Raw genomic sequence first — 24,759 nt, 5'->3', positions numbered from 1 at the left:
GCAGAAAGATCATTACCACTATTTTTCTTGCTGCGGTAACAGGCCAACAAACTAATCAAATATGAACTTTATATGCTGAGGTTGTATTTGACTTTTAGAAAGTGCTGATTTATACAGCGCACCAAACAAATTAAAACAAGTACTCTTCTGCCAAGAATTCATAGTGAAAAGTCCAACTTGGACAGAAATCCTTCAGATATGTAGACAATGGGTTGGCTCATCTGTCATGCATGATGGATGAGTTAGGGGGATTAAAATCAGGATTTGCATCATAATAGATAAAAATTAGCAAAATAGAATTTCTCAGTTGGTGGCTTCAGTTTTGCCAAGGAAAAAGGAGGTCCCTTTTTCAGAAGAATTACAGTTGGCTTGCAGTCTTCATTTGAAGAGGCTTTATTCTAAATGCTGATTAACTTTCTCAATAAAGAATGAAGAACGGTTAGCTTGGATAAGTTTCAGATTCTCATAGTCTTTTTTTTTTAAGCTTAGTTCTTAACTGTATATATGTGTCCAGGAAATGTAGAGTTTTTCACTGTTCACATTACATTATAGCATAAAGGAAAATTTATGGGGAAAGGAGTAATTTAATATGAAAGGAAAATTATTTTCTTGCAAGATTGGAAAGATATTCTCTGTGAGAATAAGGCCAAGTCTGTTAATGACATTGCTCATAACACCACTTTGAAGACTCATTGAATTTAGAGAGTTGCCAAAATACTCTGCTTATGTTATGCTAATGTCACACTACAACATGTGCACCTTTCACAGGGATTAACCAGCGAGGCCTAAGAATAAATGGAAGAAACAGGCAGGACTCAATTAAGTTGTTGCCTGCAAATAACATGGACAGGTCACGCAATGGGGCTCCCCCCCTTCTCCCCCCACCCCATGCATCCAGACAACTGTAAAACTGTTCTGGAGGCTTGGGGTATCCCCAGAACATGAGAAGGCATGTGGAAGGAAGAGGGGAAGTCCTATTGCACAAGCAGACCTTGTTCCCTATGCACATATCCCACTTAATGCTATGTTGGATTCCACTCTTTAATGCAAATATATTCATGTACGCTGTCAAATGTATAGTTTAGCAAAAGGTAAGGTAAAGGACCCCTGGACAGTTACGTTCAGTCAAAGGTGACTATGGGGTTGCGGCGCTCATCTCGCTTTCAGGCCGAGGGAGCCGGCGTTTGTTCACAGACAGCTTTCTGAGTCATGTGGCCAGCATGACTAAATCGCTTCTGGTGTAACAGAACACCATGACGAAACCAGAGCACACGGAAACACTGTTTACCTTCCCGTTGCAGTAGTACCTATTTATCTACTTGCACTGGTGTGCTTTTGAACTGTGGGGCGTGGGTAGCACTGTGGTCTAAACCACTGAGCCTTTTGGGCTTGTCAATCAGAAGGTCGGCGGTTCGAATCCCTGCAATGGAGTGAGCTCCCGTTGCTCTGTCCCAGCTCCTGCCAACCTAGCTGTTCAAAAGCACACCAGTGCAGGCAGGTCTTCCAGCTTCACAATGAAGGTTTAGGTAATGGCTTTGCTCCAGCTCAGGGAAGCTCCTACTAGCTGAAGAGAAAGACATTGCTTTGTTCCTGCCCTCCCATCAAAAGCAATGATGCCTTTCAAAAATCTGCTCCAAAGGACTGGAGATCCCTCTGGAACCAGGGTGGGGTGGGGGTGGTATCTGCAAGGGGAGAGAAAACTGGCAAAAATAGCCTCCTGCTTCTGCTAGAAGGATTCCTCCACTGGACCAGAAGCTTCCTGTGGCCAAAAGGGAGTCCTTCCATTTGTGGATGGTGAAATTTAGGACCCACTCAGTGTAACTGACCACAGTGACATCATTTTAAAAAAACTCATTCAACAGAAGTATCAAAAGTTGAATACAAAATAGTGAATATAAAAATTTATATAAATGCTGATCTATTTACATGATCAAAATGTGTATGTGTGTATATATATATATATATATATATATATATATATATATATATGACATATGGGTATATATTGCGTGGATACAGAGCATTACTTTCTTGATGTCAGGGTGCCACATAAATGTGCATTATTAAATGCCCCATAATAAAGAATATGGGTCTACTAAGTATGGAGTTCTATCATTCCAGTATAGTATAAACAAACTCAATTTTTCAATCAGTTTAATAAATTTCTATCCGCCCTCACTTATACTAATCATATTAGTCAATTTCAACCGTCTAAGCCATATCTCAAAAGTTAACTAGCCTGGAATCACCAGAAGGCAGAGTAGGGGATTTCCAGTTTTGACACATCACTATTTTAGTTGCAGTTAATAAATAAGTCATCACTTCAACATCCTCCTCTGATACTATATTTTAAGGTTCTCTGCTTTTGATACAGGAAGGAATGCTGCCTCAAAAGTGTTCTCTCTAGCTACACTATCATTAGTTCAGAAGCTAGTGACTTAATAACAAAAGCTTCTTGCAGGGTAAAGCTTTAAAAACAGAAAAAGAAATCATGTTTTCATTAAGCCAACGATCATTTTGTGAAAGAGCCTGGCCCCTAGGTTTGCACACCCCTCCTATTAATAGTACACACACAAAAATCAAATGCTACAACCATCAAGTGACAATTCGTTTCTATGCCAAAGAGACTTATGTGGTTTATCTGACACTGTTTAGCATTAACTGTATTTTTCTGTGTGTAGGACGCTACTTTTTGCTAAAACAAAAAATAGGCAAAAATTGGGTGTCGTCTTATACAAGGATAGTGAATGCAGAGGGGGGACATGCAATTAATGGCAGCAGCAAGCAGGAGATTGGCAGTGGCGATTGGGCAGATGATTGGTACCTGTGGCAACTGGGCAGGCGATTGGCGGATGCAGCAAGTGGGTGGGTGGGCTGTTGGTGGTGGTGAGCAGGCAGGCAATTGGCGGCTGCGGTGAGGTGTGCGATTGGCAGTGGCTGTGGCAAGTGATCGGCAGTGGCAGGCAGGTGGGTGAGCGATTGGCGGGAGTGACCTCCCCCACCCAACAAAGCTAAACAACTTAATTTCTTAATTTTAGGTTAAAAAAATAGGGGTTGTCTTATACATGGAGGCGTCTTATACACGGAAAAATACGGTATGCCCAGTGTGGAAAATAAATTTTGCATTTGTAGCAGGTCTAGAGATGTTTTTAAACTCACACAGTGTTAATCAAGAAGATTTGGAATCAGGTTACATGGTACCACAAGGTCAGATGGCCACGAGGGCCAAGTGGAAAGTATTTAACCAATATATGAAGGTTTTTAAATGTATCCAACCCCTAACTTTGCTTTCTTAAGTGCTGAGTGAGACACTGCTTATTTGGTCAGAGCAGAATTTGTAGAGATATTTTTCCAGAAGTGCAGGGCAAGAATATTTGCTCTTATTAATGAACCCACAGGCCTCCAAACATACATTTTCATTAAAGACATATTTGCGCACGCACACAACCGGCGCCCTTCGTTTTCAAATGCAGGAGTAGTTTTGCAAGGAAACTGCCGCCATCTATTCATGATCCACCTTATGATCGGGGGGGGGGTTAATCTGAGCAGTTTAGAAGGACCATTCTGAATTAACAGGATAAGCTTGATCCTTTGCCACTTATGTAAAGAGATCTATAATGCGGATGACAGAGTGGGGTTGAACCGCAAGGTGCCAGGCAGGAAGAAGGTCAGGCATAGAAGATTTCTGTCTCACTTGGAAGATCAGCAGCTACCTCCCCACCAAGCTTCACTTTCATCCACAAAGAACTGAAATACTGACTGGGAAATGGAAGATACTTCGCTGTAACTCCCCTGAGATAACAGCACTCAGGTGAAGTTCCTTTAAAACGTAAAAAAAAAAAAAAAATGCAGCCAGGAGAACAGCGTGTGACAGTGCATTCTAACCCTCTCTAAAAGTGACTTTCTTTTTAGATATATTAGAAAGCAAAATTACTTATGGCTTGTTTATCCTCCAATGAGCCTATATACCTGAAGCATCCTTGTGGCCTGTCATGCGGGTACAGGGTAAGTGCAAATCAAGACCATCTTTTCAGCTGAAATTTCCACATGGTAAAAGTGGCCCAGAATACAAGACTTCAGTATGCCAGCAAAATCAGCTGGGGTGGAGAGAAAGAGGCTTTCATCACATTAATATGGAGGAGTAAGGACTCTTCAAGCAGCCACGAAATTAGAAGATGCCTGCTTCTTGGGAGAAAAGCAATGACAAACCTAGACAGCATCTTAAAAAGCAGAGACATCACCTTGTCAACAAAGGTCCATATAGTTAAAGCTATGGTTTTCCCAGTAGTGATGTATGGAAATGAGAGCTGGACCATAAAGAAGGCTGATCGCCGAAGAACTGATGCTTTTGAATTATGGTGTTGGAGGAGACTCTTGAGAGTCCCATGGACTGCAAGAAGATCAAACCTATCCATTCTGAAGGAAATCAGCCCTGAGTGCTCACTGGAAGGACAGATCCTGAAGCTGAGGCTCCAATACTTTGGCCACCTCATGAGAAGAGAAGACTCCCTGGAAAAGACCCTGATGTTGGGAAAGATGGAGGGCACAAGGAGAAGGGGATGACAGAGGACGAGATGGTTGGATAGTGTTCTCGAAGCTACCAGCATGAGTTTGACCAAACTGTGGGAGGCAGTGGAAGACAGGAGTGCCTGGCATTCTCTGGTCCATGGGGTCACGAAGAGTCGGACACGACTAAATGACTAAACAACAACAACAACAACAACAACAACAACAACAACAACAACAACAAACAACGGACTCTTCAGCCTCAAAAACAGCAGCACAGAAATCCACGCTTAGCAACTCCTTCTGCTTGATCATATATAGTCCCATTCACATTTTAAACAGGGCATCATGCAATTACTGGAAAATGGGACTCTGGTCCTAGACTGACCCTGCTTCCAGTCAAGCACACTATTGGGATGCTATGCCAGGCAGGCCACCTGACTCTGGGACCAGGATCACAATCCCACACCCCAGAAATCGTGTGCTGCTCCTTTTGCACATGATGAAGGTGTTTAGTTTCAACAGAATGTGAGATAAAGAGACTGGCATGAGCTTAAGCATGGAAGTGAATGTTCTTTGACCTCTGGAAAGAAGAGGTGATTGGTGAGCAACCACAGAAAAACTTTCAAATATTCACATTTGTGCAGAGGCAGAGGCCAGCAGCTAGCAACATTTCCCCAGCAGACTGAGTGAGGAGAGCTTAATGCTACCATCCGCATGGCATATCTCCCTTCCATTCACATTCTCTTCAGCATAGCTATCATACTGAATGGCTTTAGCTGACAGTAACTTAGAATCTTGACAGCAGCAACTTATATTTCAAGATGCCCAGAGGATTCCATTTCAGAGTTTAGAAGCACCGTGTGATATTGATTTGGGGAGCAGTCCTTGGATGGACCAGGAGTAAACAAGGGAATGCTCAAATGCCATCATAGTTGCTAAGGCTGTCACAACTCTAGGAGTTAAACCGGAATCAAATGCAAGCAGATCATTAGGGAAATGTGCACACATTCTATATTAAAACACAGTATAACACAACAGCTATTTTAGGGCCTCTCGCTTTTATAATTTTAGCTTTCTTTATAATCCTCGAAGACAATGACTTTCAAAAGCCTTTGCCTTTTAGGTCAAATATGAAATTTCTATAGCTCCATATAACCGCTGCAAGATGCAAGCCTCATTCTTAGGTTGCAAGACTGATCTCAATAATATTAACCAAAAGCAGAGGTGTGATGTTATCTTCTTAAAACTGTGTGCTTTACCTGTCTGCTAACAACCAAGGTGGCATTATGTTATTTTAATCCAGATTAGTTTGTCATGTCAAGATGCTAAACATCAACATTATACTCACACAGTTTGTAACACTAAAAGAGATGGATACATGTTCCAAAAAGTGAACACATTTAATTTGTCTCTTATCCTCCTGTAGAACAAATTTCTCAACCACTCGCTTCATTTTCTTGGTCTCTCAACCCTAGCCCTACCTTCATCCACAGATCATGCAGCTGCTTTAGATAAGGAGTCAAAGCCATACCTCAAATCATATCTTATTCCAAGCCCTCTTTACTTCATAAATTGACCAATTGTTACTAAAATTCCTGATTAGGGGCTGTGTCCAATGCTGTGCAAGTGAAGTTCCACTCACACAGTAGGGAATTATCCTTCTTCTTCCCTGTAGCCCCCTGTGCACCACCAAATTCTGCTACTGCAGGTTCCCCAATCCTCTGGAGAAGATTTTGAGGATGCACAGGGGTCTACAGGGGAGAGGGGAACAAGTTTCATTGTGCAAGCAGAGGTCTGCTCCACAAGTGGGGGGGAACAGCATTGGATACAATCCCTAGTACCTTCCTAGCAGCTTCTGTTGCAATACAGTCGTACCTTGGTTCTCAAACGGAATCGTGTTGAAATGAATTCAGCATTCTACTATGGTGATTGTTCTGGCCAAGCATTCTGGCTTACCGGATGGAACAGTCGAAACTCTTCTTCCCCCTAAGTGCTGTTCCAGGTGTTTTCCTACCCCCCAGGTCAATTTCAGAGGTGCAAGGAGGGCACACAGGTGGGGGTGAAGCCCAGCTGCCCAAGCAGAAGTTGTTGCACAGAGCTTCTGCTGACAGGACTCATTGGTTGATTCCCACCCCCTTAATTTATGGCAGTTGAACCTTCTCAGGTAATATGGGCAGAAAATTCCTCTGGCCTAGAACGACCATTGACCTAAATCTGTGTAAGGTGAGGCTTTGTATCCTGTATCGTATTATGCAAGAACTGTGTGTAGATCTTTGTGCCAACATTTCTATATTACATTCTCATCTGTATTCTGCCTTTGGCAATATACAGGGGTACATGCATATGTGCATTTTAACACTTTTCTTGTGTACACTCTCAGTTTATTTCTTCTGCTCATTTCATCCAGAAAAGACTGAAATTCAGTCTATAAAAATGGATTATTGGGGTTGTTCCCCACACACAGAGATCCTCGAACACCCACCCCAATATTCAAGGGTGTGTGGCAAGAGACACATCTCTGTAGGAAAGCGACTCTATACTTACTAGGCCAAATACTAACTGTCTAACCAAGAGATGAAAGTATTGATTAAAAGGGCCTTGAAAATTCTGCTTCATTGCTTTACTTAAACATAAATATTGCATTAGCCCAAAAGCTCAGGGCAGGCAGCATGCTGAAAAACAGGTAGAAAACATTAACAACAACAACAACAACAACAACAAGAGTACAACCCAGCCAGCAAGGGACAGTGTAGTTTGGTCATAACTGCTTTAAAATACAAAAATTGGCTTCTGATGAAACTCGTAAGAGAGGGATGTTACAATAATTACAGTATTATTTGATTATTGACAGGTGCTATGAATTGTACCAAACGCCACGACAGAAGGTAGGCTGTATGCAGTAGCTTTTAATACTGCTCTTCTGTATTACCCTAGATTTCCCTGGCTGGGAGGCCTCATTAAACAGCCGCGGTCCCCCTCCTTGGCTGCCCTCACTCCAGCAACAAGTGCTTCAGTGCTACCACCAGCATGCATCCCCTCCAATCCAAGGGCTCTCCTCTTGTACAACTCCAATCTCTCTGCAGGCAGTCCCCTCAATATAGAGGCTTACCTTATTTCCATCATTTCCTACACCTTGAGCAGTTAGCTTTGCAGCTGTAAACGTCTTTTAACACGTTTTTTATTGTGCATTATATTGTAGCAACACCTGCCCCGCCCAGTCACAGTGAACGTCACCCTCAGTTGAGGGTTGCTCACGGGGCACAAGTCACAAGGAGTGAAATGAAGCGTAGTCACCCCTACAGGGTTGTAAAAGGTTTATATAAAGGCATTAAAAAGCAAGGGGCTGAATACATATTTGTTAGGAACAAAATGAAAGGTTGTTTCTGGTGAAGCTTACAGCAGCGATGTGTTTTCTGTCAGGGAAATTTATAGCCCTCTGTCAAGAGCAGGAGTGAGTCACAAAGATTTCCAGGTGCCATGTGTCAGGTTTTTCATTTCCTCAACTAGACTAAAGTACATTATCACCCTAATACAAGCAAGCTTTTAGCATATATTTATCATGTGAACATGTGTGGCCGAGTTTCCTCAACTTCAAAAGAGCCACCGTTTCTCATGGGGGGGATTCCAGAATTTTCGAGCTTTAGTATTCCTAAACAGCAAAGCTCCATCATCTCTCCCTGCTCTTGCCCAGTGAAAATGTGAGCTGGAGAACATACTTGTTCTGCTCTTAAATAAAAATCTTCAAATGTATTGACTAAAATAATGACTCAAAACGTTGATCTGCACATTAGAGTCCGCACTGATTCCATGGAATGAGGACAAGAGTAAAAGAGCCTATGGCTTGAAGTAGGCATTATGGAGGATGTGTGAGTGTCAGTCAGAAACAGTAACCCAACATCTCTTCCTCCTAGTCAATCAAAATGGTACAGCCTCTTTAGATGCAGCACTAAACTATGATTTAGTATTACACGAGCAAGCATCTGGATGGCTCCTCCTGCTGCTGCCAGTGCACACTCAAGGAGGTGATCAAGTTTCATTTCTGATGCTTAACTCACCACAGTATAATTATAATTATGGGCCAACATTAGCCATTTTCAGAGAAGACTAATCAACACTTAAATTACTTAGGGGTGCAGCCAACAATGCTCATACTCAAGAGTAGACTCATTTAAATAAATGGATGGACATGGCTGGCTTGGACCCATTAATTACAGTATGTCTACTCTGAGTAGAATTTAGTTAAATGCAACCCTTAAGCCCTTTGATTTCAATGAATATACTCTGAGCACAACTAATGTTCTCTACCTCCAAACTCTGGCAAGTTTATGGAAACAAAAGAACTACAAACCATGGTTTATGGAGCTGTCCTGTTTCCTTAACCCAGAAGCAGGAAACCTGTTGCCCCTAGATGTTCTTGGACACCAACTCCCATCAGTCCCAGTCTGCATGAGCAGAAATAATGGGAGTTGTAGTCCACAGATAGTCCGGCAAACATTACCCACCCATGCTCTAAATTATACTTAAGGTGAACTACACTTTTGGGTTTGGACAGAACTCAAACTGATATTAATTGAAAAGGAAAAGGAAATTCCCAGAGGGAAGTGCATGAGTCCAAGCTCATACATTTAACACTAAATCATAGTTTTTGTTTCTAGCTCATGCCTGCTGTTTCCCCATTGCTGGAAGGGGTTAATGGTGAACAAGAACTTCTTAACTGTCCTCTGACTAGTCTCTCTCAATTGCATCATTATCAGGTTTTGTTCCTATGGTGGTCGTGGGAAGGGTTTTTTCTTTTAATTTTTTAATAGTGGAATGGAACTAAATTAATTAAAGCTCCTCCCCTCTCCCAGAACAGAAATGGATACTGTGGCAATAGGGAGCTTCTTCACCACCAATTTCTCAACCATGATCAACAGAAAGTAAATAAAACAGGCAGAAAGGCATGGGGGGGGGCTGAAAAGCATCAGGTGTCAAAATGGCTATCAACATAAAATGAGAGCATATGCAGCACCTCATATTATACCTCTTGCATTGGTATGGGTTTGCTCTCTGCCTCTTACTAGCTTAATGAATGTTCCAGAGAAACTAGTGGAAAGCATTTTTGAAGACAGAATTACCAAGCATATAGAAGAAGTCTTGCTTAAGCAGAACCAGCATGGCTTCTGCAAAAGATAAGTCCTGCCTCATTAACCTATCCAATTTCACTGAGAGTGTGAACAGCTATATAGAAGTCATCCAGTCGACACTGTGTACTTAAAAAGCTTTTTTTTGTGTGTGTGAGGGATAACTAATCAAAGAATCCTGAGTAAGCTAAGCAGTCGTGGAATAAGAGGGAAAATCATCAGATGGATCAATAGCTCGCTAAGGAACAGGAAACAGAGGAAGGATAAATGGACAGTTCTCCCAATGGGTGCATGGAGGAAGGAGGATCAGTACTGGTACCTGTGCTTGACAACTTGTTCATAAATGAACTAAAGTTAGAGGGGTGAGCAGCGAGGCAGCCAAGTTTTGATGGTGATCCAAAATCCTTAAGGGTAGTTAAATCGAAAAGGGAAGGCATATATCAACTGCTACACAAGTGCTCCAAGACAAGTAGTGTTGCACAGATATTGATGACAGATTAATGTTTAGGATGAAAAGAAAGTGAAAAGAAAGTGGCAAAATAATGATCAGTTATCCAACCAAATGCTTTTGAATCTATACACTTCTTTCAGTTCGGGTGCATTACTATTACTATTACTAGACACAGGATATTAACAGTGTGATTGGATAAAAAAAATAGATGTTACCAATATTCTCAGCTTGCATGTGCACTTGCCTGATATATGGTAGTAAATGACACTTGGCATGGAGTGATGGCAAGTTTGCATGCAGTCAACATCCCTCTAGACCTACCATCCTTCTTCAATATTTTTTTTGGCCCCATATTCTTGCCCTGTCAAGCTGATAAGTTGCTCAAAGGAAAATGGGAGCACAGTAAAACTGTAATTATTTCCCAGTTCTTTTTTCACCTGTTCAGTAAGGCATGAGCACAGTGCATTTTGCTGCAACGATAAGCTCACGAATTCCTTTTCTGTCCTTGGTATATAAAATATTAAAAATCTAACTGTAAAGTTCTTCCAAATGCTCAACAAGTCATTATGGCACATTTTCTGACTCGAGATACAGCATATATACCAATAGGGGAGGCTTATTCAAACTCTGAACTGGCATTAATATGGATCGCTTCTCTATTGTGATAAGTATGCATGTAAATTATCAATAAATTGCATCAAATCTAAAACCTCCAACCGTCTTTGAGCATTTGCACTTTACACATTAGACTATCATCAGTGAGCTCCATTAAGGCATCTCAGAATCATTTGCAACATGTGTTAACTGGGAGGCCGGGGGAAATACTTGAAGGTGGACATTTATGTATTTCCATTATTTAAACCCTTTTAATGCAGCTACTTTCATAGTTTATAAATGTTTGATTTAAAATATAGCCATTTTATCATTTGTACCACATTTACCTCATCTTACCACTATTCTGACTGGATGAGAGTCTAATGTAGTCTACACTGTCTGGTCAATTATGGCATGGACGCTGGGGACCAATTAATGCCATCCATAAAAGCCTGAATCATTCTGTCAATTAACTAGAACTAACTATGTCATCAGATATATTACTGGTGAGCAAGTCTATTTGGTTGCAATATGTCTTGAAGGAGAGCAGTATCAAATGAATCACAATTGACTTGGACAACTGCTAGCATAATTTCAGAAGATGAAAAGACAAATGTGGTAGTTATTAGTGGTCCCCTGAGGAATTACGGCCAAGCAATTGTAATGTGCTAAGACTGCGCTAGCAGGTGCCCACAGCACAAATCAGGAAGAGGGTTAAATCAATATTTTCAATTTCTTTGGATCAATTCAGTGTTTGAACGAGATGGAAACTTGTTAGCAATTGGCAGAATGTGTAAATGAAAAGTCAAACTTCTTATTATTTGTTAAAAGGGAACGGGTGCACTGCATCATGCCCTTGGCACAAAGTAGCGCTTTCATGATCCAGTTGCTTGGGCATTCGCTGAGAATCAAGCAGTTCTTAAATTTTAATAGAGTGCAAAAGGTTAGTTGTATACACGTTGACAATTCAAGAGCTTTAAAAATGATTGAAGTGTCAATAGGAATGTTTTTGAGGTGTGACAACAGTACAGTTATTAATGATTAGTGCAAGAACCAGCAAGAAAAAGAAATAGTTGACTGCTTGAGAGGAAGAGTCCTACCAAGAATGTACCTTAATATCTGACACATTTGTTCTTTTACACGTGAAAATAGAACTGGGGTGGCTTTAAAGTTTATCTCTCTAACCATTAAACATCGCAGGCAAACACGTGTAGTCAATGCAGAAGAGTATCTTCTGATGGCAAAATTAGTTTTTCATGCATGTTAATTTCCTCTTAAGAAAAATGACTATGTAAACGCTGCAGCATTTAACAGAGTCATTTACAAGTCATGTGAATAGAAGCACCACTTTAGCTAATGAGGCCTCATGCTGCTGCCGCGCCACCAGAGCACGGTTTCTGTTCTCATCCTGAAGCAAAGTTCTTAACCTGAAGCACTGTTTCTGGGTTAGCGGAGTCTGTAACCTGAAGCGTATGTAACCCGAGGTACCACTGTACAGGATTTCAACCTTGGGGCAGAATTCAACAAAGCAGTTCCACTAGTGCATGGATTTCTGGCTGTACAACATAACTTCCTCTCTCTCTCTCCTCTTCTCTCCTCTCCTTGTGTGCCCCTAAATCTGTTATGGGGTTTCCCAGTCCTCCAGAGCAGATTTGGAAAGGGCATCGGAAGGAAAGGGTAGAAAGTTGCACAAACAGAAATCCTTACTCTAGTGGAACTACTTCACTGGACACTGCGCTTAATCTCTCTCAACTATATTCTTAGGGAAACATACAAACTGGACTTGAGTGCTTGTTGGAACTTTTAGTAACTGACGTTACTATTTTCACTCCTAGATTTGCCCCAGTTGGTTTCACTCATTTCAGCATGGACCTTTTTGGTGATACAAGTTGCAGAACTGGGGTGGGGATGGGCTGATCCGAATCAGGCCTATGATGGAAGGCAAAGAGTTCAAGACCCAAGCTAGGTTTCCAGTCTGGTTTGGAATACCTGCACTGCCTATTTGTTAAAGAAGGGTAGGAGGAGCCTGCAGAGCTAAGTGACTAATGCCATGTGTAGTTTGGCCTCATACAGAAAATTTTTGCTTCACCATATAAATGGCTATATTTTTTCTTTTCTATATTCTCAGGCACGACAACATGCTAGCAATCTTTAAATCCATAAAGAATGTCAAAGATTATATTTTGATATTTCCTTAACATGGGCCCCCATAAAACAGACTCTCTTGTCCTTTAAAGTTGAATTACGATGAGGCTCAACTTTTTCAAATCAAGTTTCAGAAAAAGAAGTCAACAGGAAAAAAATGGTGAAATTTGAAACCAGCCCACACATCGTTCAAGAAAAATCAAAAGCCTGTGTCTCCCACTCAGTTCAGACACACCCCAGTTTCTATTCTAGAAAAGCACATATTCTGTTTATAAGCCAAGAAGCTAATTGACTCAATTGTCTACTGTATAAGAAAGCTATAAAACAAAGACACAGAGAACAATAGGAACATACAGCTCTTTTAATGGCATTACAAGAGTTTACTGTTTAACAATGGCACTGATTAGGGAACAAATGGAGGAATTGTTTCATGCAGTTGCCACATAATATGAAGAATGCATAATTTAATTGAGAACTGTATGTCTAGTCATAAAATGCATCTTCTGTGGTATAGTAAACTGGCTTTATATTCAGCACTTATGAACACACTCGCTAAAGATACACATGAAAGATCAACTCTATATAATTCTTTGGAGTCTGCTACATCAGCAATCCTCATTTCTTTGTGAAAACACCATTTGTAGCTCAGTCTAAGTTCAACAGCAAGGCCGTACAACTGATTTCATTGGAACCTACTTGCAAATATCTTCCTTTGCTTGTAAAGGTAAAGGTAAAGGGACTCCTGACCATTACGTCCAGTTGCAGACGATTCTGGGGTTGCGCGCTCATCTCGCTCTATAGGCCGCGGGAGCCAGCGTTTGTCTGCAGACAGCTTCCGGGTCATGTGGCTAGCATGGCTAAGCCTCTTCTGGTGAACCAGAGCAGCGCACGGGAATGCCATTTACCTTCCTACTGGAGCGGTAACTATTTATCTACTTGCACTTTGATGTGCTTTCAAACTGCTAGGTGGGCAGGAGCTGGGACCAAACAATGGGAGCTTACCCCGTCAAGGTGATTCAAACCGTCGACCTTCTGATTGGCAAGCCCTAGGCTCTGTGGTTTAGACCACAGCGCCACCTGTGTCCACTTAATCTGACTTTCTCAATAGAAAACACTAGTACTGAACAAATGACTTTGTTCATTTAAATATTTATTAAGTGCTCTTCATCAGAGGATTTTTATCAGTGAAAAACAATTCGGACAATATGATGGGTAGTATTCAACTTCATTTTACTCAGAATAGACTTATGGGAATCAATGAACATAACTAAGTTAGGTCCATTAATTTCACCAGGTCTTCTGTGAGTAAAAACTAACTGAAAACTGCCCATAAACACAATATTAAACAAAAGAAAATACAAGGCAGACTAAAAATATATAAATATATATAAAATCAAGGGACGGAGGGGCGGGGGAGCAGTTCCAACTAAGATTCTATCTAAAACACCTAAGAGAAAAGGAAGTATTTATCTACTTGCAAAGAATCTGCTAAGCTGGCTGCTTGCTCACAAGTAGCCCACACAGCAATCAGCCGCAATGGGCCGCAGATTAGGAAGGGCCATAGCTCAAGGACAGAGTGCATGCTTTGAATGCAGAGGGTCCCAAATTCATTCACCAGCATGAAACTCAGGAAAGCCTCTACCAGTCAGCGGTAGAGTCAAACTCTCGAGCCTGCTCAGCCTCATGAAGAAATAAGAGAAGGGAAAGCCTCATGGAGCTGCTCTAAGTGCCGCTACCATGCCTTCATGGCAGGCTCTTGACACTGGCAAGAGAAGTCTTGCTCCCACTGCGGCTACTGCCATGTAATGGAGACATTATTAATATGTGTGAAACACCACATGACACGAAGCATTAAGAAAGCAAAGACAAGAAAAAGGTGTGAGGTGGTGAGTAGGGGTGGGGTGGAGGGTTAGCATGCAACATGAGCAGGGGAGCAGAGCCCACTTACTTGAAAATGAAATGGCAAATAGCTGTCAATATGTAGCCTTCCCATGCTTAGAAGAAAGTCCAGCTGAGGATGTCGTGCCATTTTGGGGCACCCAGGAAGGCTGCAGAGTTTGGCCACTGGAAATATGATTTGTAAAATGAAAGAAAGGGCACTTATACAACCTACTGGCCACCTTGAAAGTAAGAATGGTGAATTTTTTCCTGAAATTTCCTCTTCCCTTTGAAAGTTTTCAAATGCAACATTAATTGCCAAAAAGTGGTGGAAAAAATGTGAGAGAAATTATGGGCATAGTGCTAAACTGCCTATTTGCTATCAGCACTATTTGCCATGCTCATCTAGTATTCCAAAACTAACTGCATGAAATAAAATATACACAAACAGCTATATATTATTTCTAGGAATGTGTTATATTTCAGCTCACTGCATTCTGAAAACCATCTACGTAACAAACATCTGGCCAGGAACTTGGAGCTGAAGAGATTTCCATGCCCCTCTTGCCAATGAGATTTAAAACACTGTTGCTTTCCAGTAATTACAAAGTGCTCCAATATGCATAAGGTGACTATAAGAACACTGGGGAATATCCTTTTTTACTCCCTTTAAGGCAATAATAACATCTTAGTTCCCTGCTTATTTGTTCTGCGGAAGTGATTTTTAAAAAGTCATAAAAAAGACAAGTTCAGTAGCAGTGACGTTATGAGGAATGCAAATATATGTTCAATGGCTTATGGAAATCAGTACAAAATAACCTAAACAGAACATCAAGTTATATGCGTGATTGACTCTGACAGCCACCGACATATCAAAATGTATGTGTGTGTGATATATATCCAACTCAGAGCTGACTCAGTTATCTTCCCTATTGTCAGTCATATCTATTTAACATCAAAACAGTGGATTCCAGAGGCAGAGAGTTAGATGCGAGTCTGACTATTCATAAAGTTACAAAGATGAGCACCTTCTGGCCACTTTTCAACATGTCTTGCTTTGAAGTTCATGTGTGATTCATTTAAACTGGAAATCAATGTTTCTGTGTAAGATTTCTATGAGGATTACCCTCAGGGAAGGCATATACGCCATGGAGAGAAAGTAACTCAAGGAAATTTAATTAGAAGCCTTAAATGTACAGCATGTATACTTAGCTAATCGGATCAATTGCAGCCCACTAGCAAAGCATATTCTAATTATCAAGACAGATGAAATTTTCCCACCTCTCAGCAGTGGTGCAAGTCACCTTCAGGAAAATAAGAGAAGCCAGGCAAGGTTTTTTCGTACTCTGTACACCATCGAGTTTTTCTGCTTGCATTTTGCAGAGAAACCCCCTGTGGACTTTTGATTTGTTAAAGGTGGTTTTATCACATAGATTTTCTAGTGAAAGACACCTACCATTCCAAAGAGCCAGATCCTTTTCAGAACAGGCCTGCTATTCTACCTACCGAGTCTGAAGGAGCTTTGATTTCAAGGCCATCTTGAAATTAATTCATGAAAACAAAATACAGATCCTCAGTTCTCACATCTAAAGCGTGGTACTAAGTAAAAATATATGCATATTTGAGCACCAGCATATAAGTGAATGTACCATACAAATGAGTCTATCTACCGAAATTAAAGTTTGTAGCATAGAATCACAGAATCATAGAATCTTAAGAGTTGGAAGGGACCCAATGATCATCTAGTCCAACCCCCTGCAATGCATAATCCTATCCTATGGACCTTCACTTGAAATTTAGCCTCATTGTGTTCAGGACTTATTCCAAGGAGGAATGCATAGGATTACTGTGTAAAGTTGCAGTCTTAAATACTCTTACTAAATACCCACAGGCTCACTTGGTGGAGACACAGGAGAAGGCCTTCTCAGTGGCTGCTCTCAGACTTTGACATGCCCTCCCTAGAGAAGCTAGCCTGGTACCCTCCTTGCTGTCCTTCGGCGGGCAGCCAAAATCTTTCTTCTTCCAATAGGCTTTGGGGAATTGACTGCTTTTAATTAAAGGGCTGGTGCCATGCTACTTTTATTGTAGTTACTGGTATGTTTTAAACAGATTTTATATATGCATATAGTTTTAATTCTATCAATGTTTAATTGCATTTTAATAATTGATTTTTCTGCGTTTTTAGTGGTTCCAGTTTTTATCTGTATGCTGCTTTGAATCCCATCAGGGAAAAAGGTGGGTATAAATAAATATATAATAATAAGACTATAAATCCCACTGAACTCAGAGAAAGATTCAATGTTTAAAAACTTGTTTTCAATGTACATTGTTCGGATATCTTAGGGGCTAAATGTATTTATCATCACTGCTCTTATTTTTGGCTAATCTGCTGAAATACACTTCCATTATTTCTTCCACAGAGCTGTCATAGAAGAAACTTGTAAATGTATAAAAGATTAAAACCCCAATCCTGAAAGTTATATGGTTGTGAACGCTACTGATTTCAGTTAAACTCACTTCTAAGTAAGAAAATACAGGATCAAAGCCATAAACATATTTTTAACTATCAGTAACAAAGAAGTAGCTGATAAGCTCAAGGTTTTCTTCTAACCTCTTTGATGAAATGGGTACTGACCTACAGGTGTTCATGCTATAGTAAATTGTCTAGACTTTCAAGGTGCAACCTTCACCATGAATAGCAGTCACGAACAAAGTAAGTTCCTAGAACTTGTACTTGATCTATTGAACCACTTGACAGACTGTCAAGAGAAAGCATCATATAATTAGAATAAAAGGAAGCATCAACTTTCCTTCCTGAACTGTCATGTTTGAACACCTTGGACATTTTGCATGGCGATAAAATGTTCAGCGCACTAGTTGGAGTCTGCTTTCTGCGTCCATTTACGTTTCACGTGTAGTCCATCTAGATGTGTTTGGAGAAGGACAAAGATACTTGTGGATTTGAGCATGTCTCTCAAGAGGAAGCCTACATAGCATTGTTAATGACGATGCCAGGGGTAGAAGCCGGACCTTGAAGCTGATGTACAATATGTATGTTACAGGCATGATGTGATGACTGCTATTGTGGCAATCATCATGCACTTGAGTACAGTGGTACCTCGGGTTAAGAACTTCATTCGTTCTGGAGGTCCGTTCTTAACCTGAAACTGTTCTTAACCTGAAGCACCACTTTAGCTAATGAGGCCTCCTGCTGCTGCCGCTCCTCTGCCACGTGATTTCTGTTCTCATCCTGAAGCAAAGTTCTTAACCCAAAGTACTATTTCTGGGTTAGCGGAGTCTGTAACCTGAAGCGTCTGTAACCTGAAGCGTATGTAACCCGAGGTACCACTGTAAATCGATTCCATGCTGTCAGGATGCTGTCAACAGCTCCCTGCTCGGTGCCCAGGAAAGCATGAAGACAAGGAAAAGTTTCTTACAGTCCTTTTTTTATTACAAACTTTACAGAGGGAGGCTATAGAACCCAGCTTCTTGGATAATGGCGTTGTCCCGAGTGAATCTCTGCCCCCAGCCCGTCTCTCCCACTTCCTTATTCATCATCATCATCATCATCATCATCATCATCATCATCATCACCTCCTCTACGGGTGCCGCTCTGTCTTAGAGTTCTTTTCTCTCCTGCTTTTAAGGTTCTGGGAGATGGTGGGTCTGGAATGCTTTCTATTGACAACGTGTCAGCCAGCTGCTGTTCTGGCTCTGCCTGCTCCTCCTCTTCCATTATTTCCCAACTTTTCCCCTCATCTGCCTCTGAGCTGTGACCCCCCCCTGCAAACCACTACTGTAAATCTGCACTGTCTTCTTCCTCCTCCTCCCTGAAAGGGTCAGGATGGGGAGGCGGTCTCAACCACTGCTCCTCCTCCTCTGCCCAGTCCCTGACACATGCGCTCCAGTAAATTGCCTGAGAAAAGCAGATCACTCGGGTCACGACCACAGCAGCACGACAGGGAGGCTGGTGTTGCTGCAGTATGGGTGCCAAATGACCGACTTGTACTAAGGGCAAGCCGTCACTGTGACAAACGTATGACGTCAATAGAAAAAGTATATATGTAAATAGGAGCCAGCTCAAAAGCTGTTATGCTTGATGACTAATACTGCTGAAAATTTCAGCTTTCATGTTGGAATAAAGAGTTGCTGTCCCTCATTGTTGAAGACAAAAGCCTGAATGTGTACATACAACAAGCTCAGACACTAGGAAAGGATTGAAGCATCAAGTGCTTAGGAAATAAGGCATTCAAACTCATGGCTCATAACTCTATCATGATGACTCTCATCATTTAGCACTTTTTATCTGACAACAGAACTTTTAATGTTACAGGTTCTGCATTCAGAAGTTTCAAAAGCAAATTTTGCAAACACTTTAACAGCCAGAAAAAGCATCTTCCCTTCATTGATTCTTTTTTTCCCCCCACAGAGGGCTGCAAAAAGGGGGTGAAAATGTTCAGCCATTTGCAGGGAAGGTAACTGGAGGACAAGTAAATATTTGCAATGCAGAAAGATGTGGAGGGTTAGCCTACCCTACTTCCCCATCTCTCTCCAACCGCTTATTCACAGTTATTTTCATTGGGCCTTAGCGGTGTCATGTGACCAAATGGCTTCATGACATCATGATGTTATCACACTCACTGCATGACCAGGAAGAGAGAGAGAGGGGGGGAGTTGATTTCAAATAAATAAATAAATAAATAAATAAATAAATAAATAAATAAATGGCTGGCTCTGGAGCAGTAGCCAAGAAAGGCAGTGAATAGGTACAAAATAGTAATAATTTGCATTTTCCAATGAAAATGTTGTCTTGCACCCAAAGGTACTACTTTTGTGTCCAACATCAAATCACACGAGCATTTATTGCAAGCCTATTCTTGTACTCTAAGGATGCAGTTTGATGAACTGACTGAAACCCCACTTCTGGCTGCAGCCGATGCATGGGGTGGGGGTGCGAGGGGGTCTCAAGGAGCCACAAGACAATAATTAGACTCAAAATATTTTATTTCTAACTGGCACAACGCTCTCTATCTGCCTCGGCTGCAATGTGTGTACATGTCAATACAAATTAGCATAAACAGTAATTACCTGGGCTGTAGTACTACGCATTGCAAACATCATTTTCTTTCTTTTCCTTTTTTTTTTAGAAAAAAACAACCCTTCCAGATTGCTCAGCACTAACACACACAAAAAGCCACCACCCTCCGAAGTATAATATCTATGCAGTTAGCACAGCACATAATCACTGTGTGCTCTGAGGATTTCACAAACATATTTGTAAACGGCATAAATTAAATGGCCTCATGCAATAATTGCATGTTTATCTGTGCCCTCTAAAACATAGGGTTACTAATACTTACATCTTTTTAAACATGTGCTTTGGCGAACGCACAATGTGTAAAGGGCTCTGGCACCGAAGGCCACGGGTGAGCACTTTCGGCAGTTGGCAACTCCAGACAATGTTCCCTTAGGGTGTGCTTCCCTGAGTGCAAGCCTTATGCGCTGGCATATCCTCCAGCACAAATCTCATATTAAGCCCTAGTTTTATTCCACGCAAAATACTCTGTGAGGTCACGGGCACTGGAAGTACTCCAGGATTTAAGGGGCCCTACCAGGGGTGTTGCTAAGCACTGAGTGAGCTAACCTCTGGAAACCTGACCCACTTAGCATTGTCCCATGTGAGCAGCATTGAGAGGAGCTGATGGTTTCCTCTCCAGGTCCTCATGCTCCTTTGTCTCTATTCCAAAGAAGAGCCCATGCCACTATCGTATGGGAAACAAGATGCGAATGGCAAAATAATTGACATTGCTGCCTATAATGTTAACCAAAACTCGGGTCTCCAGCTGTTCTTGAACTATAACATCCATCATTTCTAGATATCAGGACCAGTGGTCAGGGATGATGGGAATTGTAGTCCAAAAACAGCTGGAGGCCCATGTTTGGGAAACCCTGCATTAAACCATAGTTTAGCTCTCCACACTGAAGCCTCCACGAATTTGGAGAAGATAACCTATGCATATAGAGTTTGCACGAAGGTAGGTATGGACGTTGAGGCAGGACAGGTTGGTTCTCATGGTACCAAAGGAACTCCTAGCAAGTGAGAGTGAGATATGAGCTGAGCCTCTGCCTCCAAACCTACCTCTCTCATATTTCTGTTGCTGCAGTTACTAGGGTCCTACATCTTACTTGGAGCTTAGGGCAGTTGCTCCTTGGTAAGAACATTGAGGAACCCTGCTCATCATGGGGGAAACAGATAACTCAGCCCCAGCCTTTCACAACCCACAATGTCCATTTTCCTCCCCCGAGTGTCAGCTTCTGCCTTCTCTAGGCCTTCTCTTCTGCATCCTCTTTGGCATGACTTCTCCAAGGCTCATAAGCCATCAGGCTACCGTATTTTTCCCTCTATTACACGCAGATTTTTTCTCCTAAAAAGTAAGGGGAAATGTCTGTGCGTGTTATAGAGCGAATGTGTGGTCCCTGGAGCTGACAAGCGTGAGTGAAGGCAAAAATCAGGCAAATATCAAATCGTCCGGAGAAGGGAGGAAAGAGGAAGCTGCTGCTTTCCTGCATTCTGCCTCAGGGTCTTACTGCCCACCCGCTTCTGTTTCCTTACTGTGTTTGCTCAGACGGAACAAAGAGCAGAGAAAACCCCTCCCCTCCAGGCAAGCAGAGTGGAAAACAGATTCCTCTCCGTGCGTCTGGGACTCGAAGGCAACATGCAGGTTGGGGGGGGGGGAGAGAGAGAGAGCGGGCTGGCTTGTGGGGGGGGGGGGACTTTTGCCTTCCTTTCCTCCCTCCGGTAAAACCCCTCTCCTGCATTCTTAGCCAGCTGCTTCTCTGCACACCCCTCTCCTTGTCGCTTCTATGTTTTTCCTTCCCTCCCTACTTAAAACGTGGTTCCAATCACGGATCCACATGGATCCTCAGGATCTTTGCATTGAGTCACCCCAAATTCACCATCAGATCACATAGCAATGATCTGATGCAAAAACAGGGCTGCAATGCTGCAAAAACATGGTTACAAAGCACGGATCCACATGGATCCTCAGGATTTTTGCATTGGGTCACCCCAAATTCACCATCAGATCACATAGCATGTCCATGGCTACAGCCTGCACCAAAAAAATCACGCACCCACTGTTTCCTGGGGCTGCAATGGTGCAAAAACATGGTTACAAAGCACGGATCCACATGGATCCTCAGGATCTTTGCATTGGGTCACCCCAAATTCACCATCAGATCACATAGCATGTCCATGGCTACAGCCTGCACCAAAAAAATCATGCACCCACTGTTTCCTGGGGCTGCAATGGTGCAAAAACGTGGTTACAAAGCATGGATCCACATGGATCCTCAGGATCTTTGCATTGGGTCACCCCAAATTCACCATCAGATCACATAGCATGTCCATGGCTACAGCCTGCACCAAAAAAATCACGCACCCACTGTTGCCTGGGGCTGCAATGGTGCAAAAACGTGGTTACAAAGCATGGATCCACATGGATCCTCAGGATCTTTGCATTGGGCTACCCCAAACTCACCGTCAAATCACATGTCTGTGGCCGCAGCATGAAGCACAAAAATGATACATCCACTGTTTCATTCAGAATTTTTTTTTCTTGTTTTCCTCCTCTAAAAACTATGTGCGTGTTATGGTCAGGTGCGTGTTATCGAGCGAAAAATACGGTAAGTCTGCACGTTTGCAGACTCTCATCAGTGCCTGGCTGCAATAATGGACTCAATGATGGAGCAGGTTCATAGCTTTAGGCTCCTCCTAGAGCCATTGTTTTCAATAAGCAGCCTTAGTGGTGCAGAGTTGAACTCTTTACAGTCTGTGCTCCGGTAACCTCTAGGATAGTTTATTGCAGTATCTCTCTGATGACAGAGACCAGAAATTCAGCTCTGATATTCCTCTACTCACAGGCATTTAATGGTGGGTTAATTCCACATCTTTCCATACTTGATTATCCCTGATCTTTTGTCCACTGGTATCGTGTGATGATATTTCAGTAGTGTTAAAACTATTTTGTAATACTATTGTGTTTAATTTTTTTGTATAGTTTAAACTGCTGTAAGTCATCTTGAGTGTTTTCTTTTTTAAAAGAAACAAGCATTTAAGAAATTTAGTAAAACTAAACTAATAATCTGCCCCACCATAACCTAGCTCCAGACCATCCTGGCTGATGTATAGTGAACAAGCAACTGGTTTATAAACTTCTTCCCCACGGCTGTCTTTTATTGTATTTAATTTCTATATACAGTATTGTATTTTCAGTATTGTTTTGGTGCAAGCCATGTTTATTGATGGGTGGGTATATAAATTTCACAAGTACGAAACTAAAAAGAAAGACATGGATGTAGCTGCATCTTAATTATTCATTTATTGAAGTATTTATATATTAAAAGGTAAAGGACCCCTGACAGTTAAGTCCAGTCACGAACAACTCTGGGGCTGCAGCGCTCAACTTGCTTTACTGGCTAAGGGAACCAATGTTTGTCCGCAGACAATTTTTTCCAGGTCATGTGGCCAGCATGACTAAGCCGCTTCTGGTGAAACCAGAGCAGCGCATGGAAACGCCATTTACTTTCCCGCCGGAGCAGTACCTATTTATATACTTGCACTTTGACATGCTTTCGAACTGCTAGGTGGGCAGGAGCAGGGACCGAACAACTGGAGCTCATCCCGTCATGGGGATTCGAACCACCAACCTTCTGATCGGCAAGCCCTATGCTCAGTGGTTTAGAACACAGCACCACCCGCATCCCATATTGCCATCTCATAAAACATCAAGCCAGCATACAACAATATGTAAACAATAAAACCTGAAAAACCATTAAAAACATGGTTGCATTTAACAAAGTGGGTTGCAGCACCTCTTTATCGCTATAATTTGTAATACCTTACATTTGATGCAAGCTGATCAATGAAAAGATTCCAGTGCTGAACAGTGGCAACAGACACTATAGTAGCACACATACATAACATGTAGCTCAAATGAGGTATATTGGGAGTCTGGTGGAGGATGCACACTGATGATTCATGTACGTAGGCATTTTAGTATACCTGAAGGAGTGTCTCCACCCGCATCATTCAGCCCTGAGGTCCAGCGCAGAGGGCCTTCTGCTGGTTCCCTCACTGCGAGAAGTGAGGTTACAGGGAACCAGGCAGGGCCTTCTTGGTAGTGGCGCCCGCCTTGTGGAACGCCCTCCCATCAGATGTCAAGGAAATAAGCAACTATCTGACTTTTAGAAGACATCTGAAGGCAGTCCTGTTTAGGGAAGCTTTTAATGTTTGATCATGTTTTTAATATTCTGTTGGGAGCTACCCAGAGTGGCTGGAGAAACCCAGCCAAATGGGTGGAGTATAAATATTTATTATTATTATTATTATTATTATTATTATTATTATTATTATTATTATATCACAATATCACAAACATGTTGACAGAAACCTACAAGGATCCAAAACAAGCTTTCATAAGGGAATTGTAAGTATCAGACAGATATAGCAAATATCTATAGCATTAGTGTTATACAATGATTTTGCCTTTAGAGCTTCTGGATTTATTTGATTGTGGCAGACTCTAAATATTAAAAGTTGCCACTGAAAGCAACTTACAAAACATTACTTTAAAAACATTGTCAGAGAAACAAAGTCAGCGCAATCTAATCTTGCAATGCCTGATAAAACAAGCAGATCCTCAAAGCAGGTTCATCCCCCTGGAATAATACAACCTCTAGATAAGTTGCGGCTTGCGAAATGCAGCGTGCAAGTTTAATTCAAATTAAATAAATAGCCGCATGAGCTTAATTAGACAAAAGCTATATTCAGTAGTTTAATTAGAATCAAGATTAAGCTGCTTGGAATAATCTAAAATGATATTATAGGCACAAAAAGAATTAGGAAGGCTAAAGACAAACGTTGGACATTCTAATGTATGATATACAACTTCATTTCCCGCTCCTTAAACATGCCGGTATGAAAAGAGTTACATTATCCATTGATCTAAGGCAAGCACCTTCACTGCATTGCTTTCAGCACCTACTAAAAACTCTTTT

At 41.6% G+C, this 24,759-nt stretch overlaps 1 protein-coding gene across 38 annotated transcripts in view; it reads right to left on the bottom strand.

Moving 5' to 3' along the window:
- Window positions 1-24,759, bottom strand: part of TEAD1 (TEA domain transcription factor 1) — a 173,117-nt gene that overhangs the window by 57,303 nt on the left and 91,055 nt on the right. The window lies entirely within an intron of this gene.

This window comes from Podarcis filfolensis (genome assembly GCF_964270895.1).
Source record: "Podarcis filfolensis genome assembly, chromosome: 1".
NCBI classification, from domain to species: domain Eukaryota; kingdom Metazoa; phylum Chordata; class Lepidosauria; order Squamata; family Lacertidae; genus Podarcis; species Podarcis filfolensis.
Note: the sequence above shows the minus strand (reverse complement) of the source record. Positions and strands in the feature narration are given on the sequence as shown.